The following is a 17,486-nucleotide window of genomic DNA, read 5'->3' as shown; positions in this document are numbered from 1 at the left end:
TTCCCAATTTTTCTGAGAAAGTTCCAGATTGATTTCCAAAGTGGTTGCACAAGTTTGCATTCCCACCAGCAATGGAGGAGTGTTCCCTTTCTTCATATCCTCAGCAGCATGTGCTATCACTTGAGTTTTTGATCTTAGCCATTCTGATGGGTGTAAGATGGAACTGCAGAGTCATTTTAATTTGCGTGTCCCTGATGATTAAGAACATTGAGCATTTCTAGTAGTAGAGGTCATGGAGGCTGAAGAGGACATCCTCTATCTAGACAGGACTCCTAGTAGAGGGGGTGGATTACCAACCCACCCACAAAAGCTTTGGCCCAAAATTTACCCTGCTGTTGGTTTATGACAGGTAAACATGTTTTTGTTTTAAGTCCAGGTATGGGATATGGGTCTGATTCAGATGGTCTACAGCAGCAAACTATTTGCCTCATGCAGGCTCTGAGAGAGGCTCTTTGCCAGCTACAGATAGTTTAAATCTGAGGACTTTGGAGAGCAAATAAATTCCAGGGCCCAGAGAAAGAAAACTCCAAGAAAGAAGAAAGCTGCTTGTGCTTCCCACTGCTGTTCCAGGTTGCGGTTGATGCAGTTTGAAAAAAGAAGTTGGAGATGTCCTGAAACAAAGAGTGGGCCTGCCAAAAGGAAACTGAGGACCCTAACCAGCAGAAAGTATCCAAAGAGAACAATGACCCCTCTCCCCACTAAAGTTCCTTCTCTCCTACCTGGTATTGGGATGTTGGAAGGGATTGGACTGGAGAAGGAAGAAAGAGATATTAAGAAATGTACAAAAAAAATTTAAAAAATACAACTACACTCTGCCTGCAAGATGTGCAGGGATAAAAATAGAGCAGTGATTGAGGGAATGTCCAACCAATGCAACCTGAGACCCATGCTGTGGGAGAGCCAACCCCTGACACTATTAATGATGTTCTGCTGTTCTCACAGACAAGAGCCTAGCATAGCTGTTCTCTGAGACTTTCCACCCAGCATGAGATGGAAACAAATACTGAGACTCACTCCAAACATTGGTTAAAGCATACGGAGTCTTGTGTAGAAGTGAGAGGAAGGGCAGAAGGACATAGAGGTGCCAGCAGCTCCACAAGAAGACTAATAGAGCCAAATAACCAGGGCCCAGAGTGGCTGAAGCACCAACCAAGGACCATGCATAGACTGGACCTAGGCTGCCTACACTGATGTAGCATTTGGGCAGCTCACAGTTCATGTGGGTTCCGTAGTAAGGGAGCCAGGGCTGACTCTGACATTGACTCTGTTACCTGCTTTTTGATCACTTCCCCCTGGTGCGACTGCCTTGCCAGGCCAAAAGAGAAGAGGACTCGCTCAGTCCTGATTCAACTTGATGAGCTGGGGTGGGGATGGGGTCTTCCCTTATCTGAGGAATAGGGGAGGGGATAGGATGAAGGGAAAAGAAGAGGGATGGGGCTAAGATCGGAATGTAAAGTGAATAAATAAAATTTTAAAAAGACTAATGATGGCTTATTGCAATAAGCATCTCCATGTTTTAAATCGCCTTCAGTTAGTATTGCTTACCTACTAAGCAATACTATTGAGTTATAGTAAAGGTTTATTAAATAAGTTGTTATAACACTCTTAGGATATATCCATTATTGAATCCTAGTTAATATATTCTCAGGTTACTGTGTTACCACTTGTAAAGATGTATCAGTTCTTCCTTATATACTTTTCATTCACTTTTTCTTTTAATTAATTTATTTATTCACCTTACATTCTTTTTTAATTCTAATTCATTCAGTTTTAGAATCAAAACTGTAGCAATCATTCAGAAAGACAGATACACACTTCCTTGTCTCCTTGTATACAACTGTTCAAGACATGCTAAGCCTTTTGTTATCACTGAGAGTCTAATTTAATGCCTTTTGGTGTACACAAAGAATTTTGGGTGGGTATTATTTTTAATAATGGAATCAATTTAATATATGCAGTTTTGTCCAATTTTTAAATGTGCCTCTAGATTCTTTTTAGATAAAAGTTTCCTAGAAAACTTCTGTTTACACTAGGGCTGGAAACTCAGTAGGGTGCATATGTTAATTTCAATCTCTGGTTATGGTAGGAAATAAATCTGACTATCTGAGGAGATTGAAATCCCCACACAAGCGTATGTTGTGAACACATGTTCCCCAGTGGATCACACCATATGGGGGGGGGGAAGCTATGGAATCCTACGGAAGGAAGTGGTGACCAGCTGGTGAAGAGATGATTAGGTGAGTCTTTTAAGGTAACCCTGGGCCCCTGGTGCCTGCCTCTCTCGGTCTTTTCCCAGATGTCTGTTACTATACTCTAGGCTCTTCCAAGCCTTCACTGCCATGCCTTTCCATTCCACCATAATGGACTGAATCCTCTAAGCTGTGAGACTAATCTTTCCTCCCTCAACTTACTTCTGTCAGCTTTTAAAAGATGCAATTTTAAAAGATACCCATTAGATGAAAGACACTAATATTATGATTTACTCTTGATAGTATTTTTGCCAATTTCTTATCTGCTTTATTAGGCAAGAGTATTGGAAAATCCCCAATTAATTCACCAAACTTCTTAAGAGAGAGTGAGCTGCTTTTTAGGTTTAGAATTTATCTTTCTTTTGAATTATCCCCTTCGACATTACTTCAGAATAACCTGTATATCTGATTAAAACTCCAGCCTGGCACATCTATTTTATGTAATTAATAATGATGCTGCTGTGTTTGGTTTGCTCAGTAATTTTCTAGCATGTGTTTTCCCACTGCCTGACTTACTATAAATTCTCACAACTTATGTCTTTATGTTTTAGTATAAGTATTACACAATATACTCTTTTTAGTTCTTTTTTTTCATATTACCAGAGTATAATTAAAGCCTGGGAGTCACAACATAAGAATAATGGAAGATGCAGGACGTGCTTAGGCATTTAAAAACTCCTGTATCAAATACACAAAAATGGAAGTGTTTAAAAACTAGCACTAAATGGTAATAAACACACCAGACATTACAATATGACCCCCCCCACACACACACACACACAAAATTGTAAAGAAAATCATAAATACCTTACAGATGATTTGGTCATTTCTTATAAAGACATTCCTAAGGTCTTGTTGCCAACGGCGGAATGTATTTTATTATGAGTTAATTTGTATCAGTCTAATTTTATCATAGCACCAGTCTCTAATTTTGGCATCTTCAACTTTTTTAAAATTTTTATTAACTACACTTTATTCACTTTGTATCCCTCCATAAACACCTCCCTCCTCCCCTCCCAATCCTACCTTCCCACCCCCTTCTCCAAGCATGCCCCTCTCCAAGTCCGATGATAGGAGAGGTCTTCCTCTCCTTCCTTCTGATCCTAGTCTTTTTAGTTCTTAACTGGTAATTATTACCTTTTAATTGACAAGTAATTATTTTAATGAATGCATTTCTTATTTTGTGCACTGTATCCTGCTTTTCTGTTTTTCTCTATTTCCTCAGTTTTCTTGGGTTAAAATGACTTTATTTGACCTCTCATCCTCCATTCCTTAGGATATTATGTTTCAGTTTTATGGTTTTAGATTTTCTCTTAATATTTCACTGCACATATTTCTACATTTAGTAATGACTAGTTCTTCATCACTCTTTCTTTCTACCATAGAAAACTTTAAATTGCTTAACTATATTTAATTTCTTTATATCTTCTATTGTTTAATCGTTTAGGATCTTCCAGTTAGAAAAGAATCCTATAAAGAACGCATAATTTAAAAAAACAAATAATGGCCACAAAATTCCCTACTGCCTACTGTAAGCTTAGAGTTTTCAAAAACCTACTTTATTTAGGGTTCTTAAATGCCTCTACATCCTTCCCAACCTCCCACCCCTAGTTAGGAGAGCAAGCAGGTTAGTATAGACAAGGGGCACAGACCTCTGTAGCTACTTCCTGTTGTTTAGGGTTATTGGGTTCTTTAGGGCAATACCAGTCTCAATTATCCAGATTACAGAAGTCCTGTCAAACAGCAAACAGCAAATGGTAGTGGCAACCCCAAAAGGTTCCCTGGAGCCTTTCTTTCTAGGAGCATCTAGAAGGGAAGTGAAGCCAAGTGACTCCAAATGATGCAAAGCTTATTGAAGTGCAAAGCTTACTGAAGTGAGGCAAATTGTAGGGGGGTTGATGCAAATCGACCTCTCTCTGTTTTGGGGCTTCTATTTATATGTTCTCAGAATCCAAACAAGAATGTTTTCCAGCTGGAAAAAAAGCATACCCCTCACACAACGTATTTACAGCTGGAAAACATCACATTCCTCTCATGAGTCTGTTTTCATATGACAAAGACCACGCCTCCACACAGGTCTCTCACAGCAGTGGATAAAACATTTCCACATCCCACGCTTGAGACCAAAACACATTCTCATAAAACAATCGAGTTTTTAAAGGAATCAAAATTTCCACTACAGCCTATAGCTCCATCCACTTAACTATAATTTTCATAATGTAATTTTTAACAGTAGAATAAGTATCCATTGTGGAAGTGTACAAGGTGGATTTTCATTATCTACTCATCAGTTGATGGACATCTAGGTTGTTTCTCTTTTGTGGCTGTTGTAAATAGGGCAGCAATGAATATGAATGAACAAGTGCCAAGACTAACTGGGCACCACAAACTGGGCTCGATGAGGAAAGAAGCAATCTCAAAGTTGAGTGAGAAGGGGTAGGAAGGTTGGACGGTGAGTAAGGCAAGTTGAGGGATGTGAATTTGTTCAAAATACACTATGCAACATTCTCAAGGAATATACATATGTGTGTGTGTACACGTGTATAAGTGTATTATATATTATATATACATTAAATTCCCAATGTGTTCTACTCTTTCTAGCAATATCTGTATCAGTAAGGAAATGCTGTTGCAAAAAAATGATGAAATTATTTTAATTCAATTGTTACTCTGGTTATAAATTCTTAAACATATCTGACTTAGAATTTGAGCTTACAAATGTCACTGTGAATTAATGAGAACATTCCTCCACATAATAATCAAGGTCTTATTAGCATGTAATAAGGTAGGCTTCTTTCATCGTGTGACACATGATCTTAGCATATGAACATAAGTACTCTTATATGTGAAGATTGGATATGAGAAAGGGTAACTTCCAATGGCATCATCTGGAACACAAATCACTGTTCATCATTGGTCTGAACTAGTCACAAGCTCCTGAGCTCATCATGCACAAAATTAGGAGCATATGAAATACTTGGAAAAGCTAAATCCCCACAGCATAATTCAGAAGAATGTCTAAGAACAGATGAAGATGTTTGGTCATGGTAACCTTTGTAGGTCCTCATCTTCTATAACACTCCTGACCCATAACAGACTCACAATTAATGTTTATGAACAGTGGCTGATAGAACAATAGACAAAGGAAAACTGCTATCTCAAAATTAGCCCAACCTCAGAACATGGAGATCTAATCTTACCATCTTGCAGATTTCTGTGGGCAAGTCATTTATGTTTTATGTTTTCCCTTGTCTAGCAGATGATAATATTTGTGATTTTTATTCACAAATATGCATGCATACCTTAAGTTCCATCTGAGGGCCACACTTAAAGGCAAGACACAGGTCAATGACAATGTACAATGAGAATAACATCTCAGATGTTTGTTATAGGAATTTAGCAACAAAACAGATAAAAATAACTCAGCATAAATCTTATTTTTTTCCAAAGATTTATTTTTTAAATTTTATTTATGTCTCTGTGCATATGCATGGAGGCCAGAGGGGGGTGTTGTATCCCCTGGATCTAGAGGTAGAGTTGTAACTAGTAGTGAATTGCCTTCAGTGTGTTCTGGGAAATAAACTCTGGCCCTTTACAAGAGCAAGAAGAGCTCTTAACCTATGGCTTATCTTTTCCAGCCTCCTAAATCTTATTCTTGAGGATCCAGGTGAGTGGCTCATGCTTGTAATTCCACTAGGAGGCTGAAACATAAGGAGTGTCACAAGCTCAAGGGCAACCTGGCTTATACAGGTTTAGTCCAGCTTAGATGACAGACTAAGACCCTACTCCTCCCTACTCCCCCAACCTTCACTATTACACTGTTCTCTGTGCTTCCAGAGTTTCCTGCCAGCTGGCAGTTGGAATTGGTGATAGGTAACCTGCTTTCTCTACATCTGGAAGCTAGAAGAATCTCAAGAAAGAAGCTGAGGAGTTGAGTGGCTCAGCAATGTGACTTAGATATTCATAGTATTACGATAAATTTATCTGTTATAAAAAAGAACTCTACTATCGCATTTTAAAGTCATCATTAATCATGAAACCTTTATTTGTACCTTGAAAGAAACTTTCAGTTGTTTTATAAGGAATCTGAGAAACCCAAATTTCTCCAGTATTATCATAACTTAGGAATTGCAGGAGAGCCTGGCTTAGCCATTTAGCAGCACTGAAGAATGGAAATTTCCTCCAAACAGTAGCTTCAAACTTGAAGTCGATTAGCCCTGCTCAAATTTTTGGAAAACTTTTTTAATTGAAAAAAGTGAATATTCATTCACAAACTCTGCTTCGGTAATTGCAAGCCCAATGGATTATCACAGCTGCATAAGGAAAGTTTGCTTCTCATTTTGAGTAAGTCTTGGATCTTCATCATTGTGTCTGTGAACTCTGTGTGCGGTCTAAACTAAAAGGCATCTCCCAAGTTTCTTGAATTTTATGGCTGCTTTAGAGAGACTAAATTAAACTACTGCTGTAGAATGCCCTCTGATTTCCCACAGTAATGTCACTGTTTCAAGATTACAATAAAGATACATTCCTATGTTGTTGTTTTTTTTTTTTATTTCTCTGAGGATTGTATAGAAGATCTGCATTCTGCTTTCAATAATTCAAAATGAGCCATAGAGCAAATAGTCGTTTCCTCCATAACTGAAGGCTTTTATTTCTAAGTATTTATATTGTTTCTGTCTCAAATAGAATCTGGAAATACTTGGGCAGGATGCTGAAAACATCTCTTGGCTTCCTTCTTTTCTTTATCTTAAAATTGTGGAAAGTGCCAAGGAAATTGGTGCTGTTTTTCTCTTGGTGGAAAATTAAGTTTTGAAGCTTTTACTACAAATATATTCTTGTTATTTACAAAAACCAAATGATACCAAGCAATATAAAAGAAAATAAACAGAGCTGGTTAGTCTTCCTGTCCCAATTCCCAGTCCCAGTATAGGCAGCCACCGACAAAATATTGTATCGCAAAAATGTATTTATGTTTCATATTAAATATCCAATGACATTGTGTGATTTTTTATGTAATTATATATGATTAACTTTTTAAAGTCAATACTTTTTAAAGTCAATAAAAAATAGTTTAATACAAATTATTTCAATTAACTGTAATAATTTAAGTGACTCGACCCCTATCAATAAACACTTAATCATTTTCCAGTAATGTTTTTAAGTTATGGTGTGTTTGTTTTTCAATAAGATCTTCCTATGTAGTTCAGCTATTTTCTGGCTTGTAACCCCAATATGTAGTTCAGCCTGTCCTGGACTCACTAGTCATCTATTTCAGCCTCCCAAGTGTTGATATTACAGGCATGTGACTACTTGTAGTTGACATTTATTTCCTTCTTTCCTATAAATAAGCCCAGTGATGTCTACCATTTTAACAAATTAGGGTTGAATTTTTGTGGCAGTAACTAAGGAGATAGGACCTCTAAGCTTACTCTTGTTTATTGATAACTAATTCTGATATCTTAAGCCAGCTCCAAAATAGTCACTTGCTTGTATCAATTTTGTGTAAGCATTTATCATAAAATAGTCTTAATCTATTTCATCACACATTTCATGGATATTTCCTTCTATAGTCTCTTCTAAAATGAAAACAAACAAAGCCCAGGTGAATGGTTCTGTGGAAGATCCAAGCTATGTAGATTACCAGATAAAATGCAGTCCCTATCCATTTTACTACACGGCTTTTCAAGGTGTGACAGTGACGGTAATAAATGTTTTAAGTGTAAACACTACACTGAAGCTGCTCCTTTGCCATTAACTGGCTATGTGACTGAAGAAAATCAATTAATATTTTGAAATCTCAGTTTTGCTTTTAAAATATGAGTCATAATGCAGCCACTCCTGATGTGATCTGATAGACTAAGATCAGAAGGAAAGAGAGGAGGACCTCCCCTATCAGTGGACTTGGGGAGGGGCAGGCATGAAGAAAGGGGAGGGTAGGACCAGGAGGGGAGGAGGGAGTGGCTTATTGGGGGGATACAAAGTGAATAAAGTGTAATTAATAAAATTAAATTTAATTTAAAAATATGAGTTATTATAAAAACCAGTTTTGTATGGATATAGGGCAAGCAATGAATTTCAGAAGATCTACAAGATAATCTTTAGCACAAAGTTTAGTGTGTCATGAATGCTTATTAGCTGTCTGTCATCATCATAACCAGTGCTCATTAATTTAAAATTAAATTTTATTCTGATTGCATAGTAGTCAACTCTCTACCATCTACAAAATGAAATGTTCATAATGCCTCTATCTGAGCATCAAGTACAGGTATATACACTCTCTTTGGTTTTTCTTTCCCTGAACATACAAGAACACATTATCTCATATGCATCTCTCTTTTATTTGGGGGTATCACCATTTTTTTTCCTTTTTAAAAATTTTTATTGTTTCTTTGTGATTTTCACACCATGCACCTCAATCCCATTCATCTTGCCCTTCCCTCATACCCACTCTCCACCATTACAACCTCACCCACAAAAGAAAAAAAAATAAAACATATCTCATTGTAGAAGCTATAGTGTGTCCCACAGTACACCCATTTGTTAACATGTCTTTGCTTGCAATGTTCATAGCAAAGACTCATTGGTCTGCTATGAGGCCTGTGGCTTCTGCTACTTCATCAATACTGTAACTGCATCTGGACTCTTGTGGCTATAAACATGTTTTTTGTTTTGGTCCCAGGTGTGGTATGTGGGACTGATTTAGATGGTCCATAGCAGCAGACTGTTTGCTTCATGCAGGCTCTGAGAGGAGCTCTTTGCCAGCTGTAGACAGTTTAAATCTGAGGACTCTGGAGAGAGACTAAATGCCAGAGCTCAGAGAGTGTGGAGCTCAGAGAAAGAACAAGGCTGTTACTGCTTCGCCCTTGCTGCTCCTGCTTGCTGTTGTGATATAAGAAGTTGGAGATCTCCTGAAAGGAGGACTGAACAGGCTCCAAAGAACCCGACGACCCTAACCAGCAGGAGGCAGCTAAGAGAACTGCGTCCCCTCTCCCACTAACCTTTTCTCTCTCTTACCAAGGGTTGAGGTGTTAGAAGGGATTGGGGTGGAGTAGGGAGAAAAGGATGTAAGAACCATAAATAAAACAGTTTTTTTTTTTTAAGTACATCAACAGACTCTTCTCGAATATCCTCTTCTTGCCCTGTGTCATGGAGATCCTGTAGTTTTTTATCTACAGGACCAGCCCCTTCACTCACTCTAGCAATTCATCAATGGGGTAGATGTTGCGATAGGGCAAGTCGAAGCTCTAGATCTGGGCGTGAGAGGTATCTGAGCTGGTCATCCCACCAGCTCTCCAGCATCCACACCACTGGGGCAAGCTCTCCTGAACTGTCCTGGCTGGCCCTTTCAATGCCTCAGCCAGCAAGGGGCAGAGCCAGCTCTTCAGCTCTCATACCCTCGGGACTGGCTTATCTTTACCCATGCTATCAGGGCTAGCTCTACTGTGCAGCCCAGGTGAGGTACGGGGCCTGCTCTCCTGAGCATTGCAGTTTGTAAGGGGTTGGGCTGGCTCTCTTGCTCTCACATACTTCAGCTGGGTCATCTGAAACCTCTGCAACCAGGGTCAACTCTACTGTGCTGCTCAGGCAAGGAGCAGAGCCTGCTCTCCCGAGTGCCGCAGCAGATGAGGAGCAGGGACTGCTCTCCTGCTCTCATGACATTGGCAAGGCCAGACCTCCCACCTGCCACATTGGACAAGGGCAAAAGGGAGAGGAGGGGATTTCTTCCTCATTGACACCACCATACTACAGACAAGAGGCAGGGCTTATTCTCTCAGGCTCACACCCTCAAGGGTGGCTCACCGGCAACCCCTGTGCTTCCCAGGCATGGCACAGGGCCTGCTCTCCTGAGTGCTGCAGTAAGTGAGGGGCAGGGGCACTTCTTCTGCTCTGATGGCCTTAGGGCCTGCTCTCCTGCCTGCTGTAGATGGCAAGGGGTAAGGGGGAAAAGGGGGTTGTGCATATTTCTCTCATCCATGCCACCACACAGGAGACAAGTGGCAGAGCCATCTCTCCCATGCTCAAACCCTCCGGGCCAGCTCATCTGCATATCCTGGAACTAGGGCCAGCTCTACTGTACTTCCTGGGCAATGTGCACTCTTGAACGTAATGCAGCTGGCTAGGGGTGGGATCAGCTCTCCTGCTCTCATGCCCCCAGAGCCAGCTCGACCAAGATGCTGAGTTGAGGGGTGGGGCCAATTCTGCACAGACCTCAGACATCACCAAGTCCCCAGGACCATCTGCCTGACTTTTGGTGGTAACAGACCCCTGCTACTGTAGAGCCATGAACCCAGATTTAGACCCTGGTGTGAACACGTGCCAGGATCCCACCATGGTCCCGGGTAGCAACACTGGATACTCATATCATGTTCTTTATTACCCTCAAGCCTCCAATTCTGACCACGCCCTTCCGTTTCTCTTTCTCATCCATTTCTCCACCACTTTCTTGCTCCTCTCAGTGGTGCCCAAGGTCTCTGAGTATCTGAGGTCATCTCAGGCATGGTCTTAGGATTTCTATTCCCCACATGTGCACTGTGCCACTGGGTAAGGATCACCTTGGGCATGATCTGGCCCAGGCTTGTGCAGCCATGGAATGGTGGTAATTTCAGGCTAGCTCCCTATCCACACCCCATGGTCCACTCGGTCCACTCTTTGCTCAGCCCACTCCCACCTAGGGCCTGAGTTCCCAAGCAGGGAACTTTTGGTCTCCAGCATACTCCCCACCCTGGGAGCCCTTCCAGGCCTGCGTGGAGCCGGACTGATGGTTGCCTCAGTGTCGCTCCCTGTCCAGACCCTTGATGCTGGGCTGATAGTAATTTAATCTTGCTTTTTTTTTTTTTTCAGGGAGTATTAGGCTACTAATCATTTAGATGTTCACAAGTCAGAACACTGAACTTAGACATAGCCTCTCCCTCTCTCCTCTATGCCACCTACTGAGTCATGTGTGACACAGCAGCCACACCTGCAATGCCTCTCTGGGCCTTGGGTTTCATCATCTTAACCACAAAGCAAACTCATTCTTGGTGTTCCGGGCTCTTCTCGAGTATTTATTCATTTTACTACTATTTTGGACAAGAGGGATGTACATTTAGAAGGAGACACCTGTTAATTAGTGAGTGCAGTGGAGAATAGGGGTCCATAACAGAAGTCTGCTCATAGAACACTGGGTTCAAGAGCTGAAGTACTCTTGGGCTGTAGTGGGGGTGGGGGGCAAAGGAAGAGGAACCTAAAAACAGTGTTTATTAAAAAAAAAAGACGTTACAGGGAAGTCTTTTATTATCCATTACCATTTAAGTGTTACAATTCTTATAAAAATTACCTAAGAAAAGACTTTTGAAATCAAGGACAAGGAACAAAATATATTTCAGACAGAGAATCCTAAGTGAATGGAATTACAAAGGCTCAAACATCAACTGTGTGATGAAATCTGACTCAGTAGTTTAAGGGACTGCTCAGTGGGTGAGGTAGGAACCACTCAGACTTTAAGTGTCATACTTAAGTCATAGAACTATAGAAGGAATAGTGGGAAGAAATTGACATTTTGTATGAAGAAACTGTCAGATGCTTAGGATTCAATTATTCCTTCTCTAGCCCTTTTCCAATTTGGCAGCAGTCAGCTGAATGTATATACCCAAGTAAGAACCTAAATATAAGAGTTACCAAGAGAGACTCTAAAACTAATGAAGGCTTTATTCCCCTTACTCCTAACTCAACATATAGAAAGCACACAGAGCTTCCTGCTTAAGTTTACTCCCAGAAAGTCTGATTATTGACCCCAGTTGTCTTTAGAACAAAGGCTACATGAGAATAGTAGACTGTTTCTTTCTTCCTGGATCTCAGGTTCCAAGTCTTGGACCTTTGATACTCACTGCATGGAAGGCAGTGACAAGAAGCTGTATAGAACTCTCAGCCTTACACATGAATAGAAGATCAGGTGCAGCCCATTCCACCTGTGTTTGAAAGAAGAAAGTTCCATCTATTTGCAAACATAGAGAAATGAATGTCAATCACTCACTATATTGTGAGAAAAGATAACTATCCCCTCTCAAAGAAAAGAATCAGCAACTGGGGAAAGGAATGGAATATGTCTGTAGAAATTCTGATGGGACCATGCTCTCTACAGATATTCTGTTCTCTATAAACTTGAAGAAGGAACAGGGAAAGAAAGGTTGATGATCCTTTTGCAGGGTGGGTCTCCTTACTTGAAGACATTTTTGTTGAATGCAAAGGTTCCCCCATTTTCTCATTCTCCACACATAGGACAAATCTGTAAGGAACTCATCACACATGCTCTACATCTTTTTTTCTTATAAATTTCTTGTCTTAGACCACGGCTATCAGTCTAGTCTATGATGGAAGTATGAACTCAATTTTTTTTCAATGTAATGATAAACTTAATTTTCTTGCTCTATCTGCATCAAAGAACCCATTGTCTAAAAACACATCCCATGCCGTTGTGTGTGTGTAGGCGGTCTTTGTATTTATGAATTTATGGTGATTGCGGTTGAAAGCTCTCCCCATATTATCACTTTGCATACCACTTTAGGAAGGTCATTAAAAATGTAGAACTATATTATTACAATGAAATTGATCACAAGAAAATTAGACTATATGCATTAGCAGAAAAAAGTAAGCCTTTTCCCCACTTCAACTCTCACATTTTAGTTATTATGCTTGGCTCAAGAATGGCTGAAGTAACACTTTTTAAATGGAGATTAAAACAGAAGAAAAAAAAAACATGCTGCGAAATTCAATAGGCCCCATTATCCATTACAATTCAATTTTGTGGGTATTTTGTGAACATCTGCTACTACCATAGTGTTATTTAAAGCCCACTCATGCCTCAGTCCATTTCAGAATAATTTGTAAAAAAAAAAAAAAAAAAAGTAATAATAAAGCTCATCTATACAGCTGGAGAAATGGCTCAGCCATTAAGAGTACTTGTTGCTTACTCAGAGGACCTGAGATAAGTTCTCAGCACCTATATCAAAATGGTCACAACTGCCTGGAACTTCAGTTCCGGCGAAGGTGAGGCCCTCTTCTCATCTCTATGACCACCTGTATGCATGTGGTGCATAGCACACAAGCAGGAACACAGGTAAAATTAAAACAATTTATCCCAAGTTAAGGTCTTCTGTTTTAACAAATTTTAAAAGCCAGAGGACTGGGTTTGAATGCACATTGCAAGGCGTACAGTATGAGCCACACGGCAAGAGGTGTCAAAGATCTGCAAGAAATTGAAAAAATATTTCAAACCACTTGTAATTTCTATTTAAAACAACAAAACTCTTATTCTCAGGCATTAATTTTGACATCGTGAGTTGGTACTGCCATGTACAAAGTTCATGTTTGAGAACTGAATAATCAACTTATCAAACAACATTGCAAGATAAAACTCTTATAATGACTGTTTATCCAACCCAGGACCATGTATGGATATAACCAGGAACCCCTGCTCAGATGTAGCCATGGTAGCTCAGTATCCAACTGGGTTCCCTAGTAAGGGTAACAAGGACTATTTCTGACACAAACTCAATGGCTGGCTCTTTGACCACCCCCCTGAGAGAGGAGCAGCCTTGCTAGGCCACAGAGAAGGACACAGCAGCCAGTCCTGAAGATACCTGGTAAGCTAGGGTCAGATGGAAGGAGAGGAAGACCTCCCCTATCAGTGGACTTAGAAAGGGGCAGGGAAGAGATGAAGGAGGAAGGGTGAGATTGGGAGGGAATGAAGGAGAGGGCTACAGCTGGGATACAAAGTAAATAACCTGTGATTAATATAAAAAAATAAAAAATTGTATAAAAAAACTACTGAACTAATGAATATTATGAATCCATTAATAAAATATATTTTAAGAAAAAAAACCCTCATAATGTTTTAAGACAATTTATTATTTTATGTTGAGTCATGTTAACAGTGCTCCCATCCATATGTGGCGCAGGACATGCCTACAAATGCAAATAAACATTACTGTCTTGATTCAATCATGGCAACTGAAGTAAATTTCAAAAGGTACACTCTGCTCATATTATAGTGCACACGATCATTTTTTATTCTAAAAAGATAAGCAAATGCTGTATAATCGCATGAGTGTAGGAGAGGAATCTGAACTACAAGCCCAGAGTCTTCAATCAGAAGAGCAAGGAGCATAACCGAGCCTAGAAGTCCGTCTTGGGACTTAATCTATGACAGGAAGAAGCAGTGAGCAAGGACACTAAGAATAATTAATGGGCTGGTGGAGAGCTGGACTCTGACCCAGGAGACCATTTTGGCTGAACATCCAGCTACCCAGTGACCCAAATGCATAAGCCCAAAAAGCAGCAAAGAGAAAAGAGGGTCTGGAAGTTAAGGGACAAACAGAGGGAAGGCAACAAACAGCCCCACAAAGGAGGGTGGGCCAAGCAGCCCGGAGGGGAGTGACACTACACAGGCATCTGATGCTTTGCATCACAGCTGGTCTGGAAAGTGAAATCTTCTCACAAAAACTTTGTACATGCGCTGCAGAAAGCAACCATCTAGCCCTCTATGTACGACTAGCTTGAGGTGGGTGTGGCATGACATTAGAAACCTTTTTTTATTGTTATTTATCAATGACCTTTTATAAGTTCAACTACTACAGTGCTCAAAATCTAGACTGGAACTCTTTGCAGTTTTAAATTCAACAAGTAACCAGGTGATCAGATTAGTTAATAGCCTGTCATTACTTACCACAAGGAACATGATTTGGGGGTATGTATATGAAAGAATTTTACTTAATTCTGAGTGCCTTAGAAGCCACAACACAAGCAGAGTATACATGAGCCTGTTAAAGAAAAGAAGGAAGTAGCTGCAGTTCATGGGTAAGATGAACAGGTTACAAGACTTACAGACTTTTAAGGCTGTCCTTAAAGGAGTAGGACTTTCCCAAGTTCTAAGAGTTATTACCGGCCCTACCACAGCTCAGTGAGGGAAAAAGGTGCTACAAGTATAGTGACACCACTGTGACCCTAGTCTGTATAGCCCAGGACAGTGACAGGGACCATGTTGGGGAGAGCATTGCTGCCAACCTTGTGTACCCGTTACATACCAGTTGTTATTCTGCTGTGTTGAAAAGTAATGTATCCCATTTATCAAACAAACTGACCTGAAATCAATGTGCACTTTGTGTATTACATTCTATATCATGTTATTAATTCCAAAAATTCACAAAAGGAAATATCAGCGTTAGATTCTCTGCCCTTAGTTCAACATGATGATGATGATGATAATGATGATGTTTGTTTAAAAAAAAAATCATATGGTTCTCCATCTGTGGGTCATGGTTCCTTTGGGGGGAGTCAAATGACACAGGGTGACCTAACAGCACTGGAAAACACAGATATTTTCATTATGATACAAAACAGAAGCAAAATCACAGTTATGAAATAGAAAAATACTTTTATAGTTGAAGGGAGCACCAAAACATGAGTAACTGTATTAAAACATCACAGCATTAGGACAGTTGAGAGTCACTGATCTAGTTTACGCTATATAGGATCTCAAATAAGTTTCATAAAAACAAAACTAACTCGACTAATCAAACAGGTCAAAGTGGTTGAATCTATGTTTTTTTTAAAATATAAAAAATATAAAATATATAAAGTATGAAGTAATAAAGTCTTCATACTAAAAATTTTAAAAAAAAAGAACACCTGCTGAAAGAAGACTCATACTTATATAAGAGACATTTTTTATCACTAGTTATATAACTTTGTTTGGAGGTGTTTTTTTTTTTTAGGTTTTTTTAAATTTTATTTTTTTCTTACCAGTTACATTTTATTAACTCTGTATCCCAGCCATGTCCCGATCCCTCATTCCCTCCCAGTCCCTCCCTCCTTCCCTCATCTCCACCGTGCCCCTTGCCAAGTCCACTAATAGGGGGGACCTCCTCCCCATTCATATGATACTGTTTTATCAGGTATCTTCAGGACTGGCTGCAAAGCTCTCCTCTGTGGCCTAACAGGACTGCTCCTCCCTTGGGGGGTGGGGAGGCCAAAGAGCCAGTCATTGAGTTCCTGTTAGAAATAGTCCTTGTTCCCCTCACTATAGGAAACCAATTGGTTACTGAGCTACCACAGGCTACATCTGAGCAGAGGTTCTAGGTTACATTCATACATGGTCCTTGGTTGCATGTCAGTCTCAGAAAAGACCCTGTGCCCAGATATATTTGGTCCATGTGGAGCTCCTATTCTTTCCTCATGAGACTAACTCCCCTTCTTTCTTATGATTCCCTGTACTCTGCCAAAGGTTTGGTCAGGAGTCTTTGCTTTGAAAACACTGCTAGTTAGAGTCTTTCAAATGCGCTCAGTAGACTCCTGTCAATGTTCAATGCGCATCCCATCTGTCTTTCAAAATGAGGATTGATAATCTTACCCCATGTCCGCTCTCTTGATTATCTTTTTTACGTGTATAGATTTCATTATGTTTATCATATCTTATAGGTCTATATAAGTGAGTATATACCGTGTTTGTCTTTCTCCTTCTGGGATATTTCACTCAGGATGATCTTTTCTAGATCCCACCATTTGCCTGCAAATTCCATGATTTCCTCCTTTTTGATTGCTGAGTAGTATTCCATTGTGTAAAAATACCACAATTTCTGTATCCATTCCTCCGTGGATGGACATCTGGGTTGTTTCCAAGTTCTGGCTATTACAAATAATGCTGCTATAAACATGGTTGAGCAAATATCCCTTTTGTGTATTTGAGCAAACTTTGGATATATACCTAGCAGTGGTATAGCTGGGTCTTGAGGAAGCACTATTCCTAATTGTCTTAGAAAGCGCCAGATAGATTTCTAGAGTGGTTGTACCAGTTTACATTCCCACCAGCAGTGGAGGAGGGTTCCCCTTTCTCCACAACCTCTCCAGCATGTGTTGTCCCTTGAGTTTTTCATCTTGGCCATTCTGATGGGTGTGAGGTGATATCTCAGGGTCGTTTTGATTTGCATTTCCCTGATGGCTAATGAGGATGAGCATTTCTTTAAGTGTTTCTCTGCCATTCGATATTCCTCTGTCGAGAATTCTCTGTTTAGCTCTGCTCCCCATTTTTAAATTGGATCACTTGGTTTGCCGCTTTTCAGCTTCTTTAGTTCTTTGTATATACTCGATATTAGTCCTCTGTCAGATAAAGAGTTAGTGAAGATTCTTTCCCAATCTGTAGGCAGGCGTTTTGTTTTGATGACAGTGTCCTTTGCTTTACAGAAGCTTTTCAGTTTCATGAGG

At 40.0% G+C, this 17,486-nt stretch overlaps 1 non-coding gene across 1 annotated transcript; it reads right to left on the bottom strand.

Annotated features, from left to right (window-relative positions):
- Positions 1 to 11,092: 11,092 nt before the first annotated feature.
- Positions 11,093 to 11,230, bottom strand: LOC129691765 (small nucleolar RNA SNORA17). The gene has a single exon (XR_008722551.1). It is a non-coding gene; the product is annotated as a small nucleolar RNA SNORA17 (small nucleolar RNA).
- Positions 11,231 to 17,486: the final 6,256 nt, after the last annotated feature.

Source organism: Psammomys obesus, unplaced genomic scaffold (genome assembly GCF_907164565.1).
Source record: "Psammomys obesus unplaced genomic scaffold, mPsaObe1.curated_primary_1811, whole genome shotgun sequence".
NCBI classification, from domain to species: Eukaryota; Metazoa; Chordata; class Mammalia; order Rodentia; family Muridae; genus Psammomys; species Psammomys obesus.
This window is presented reverse-complemented; position numbering and strand designations above follow the sequence as displayed.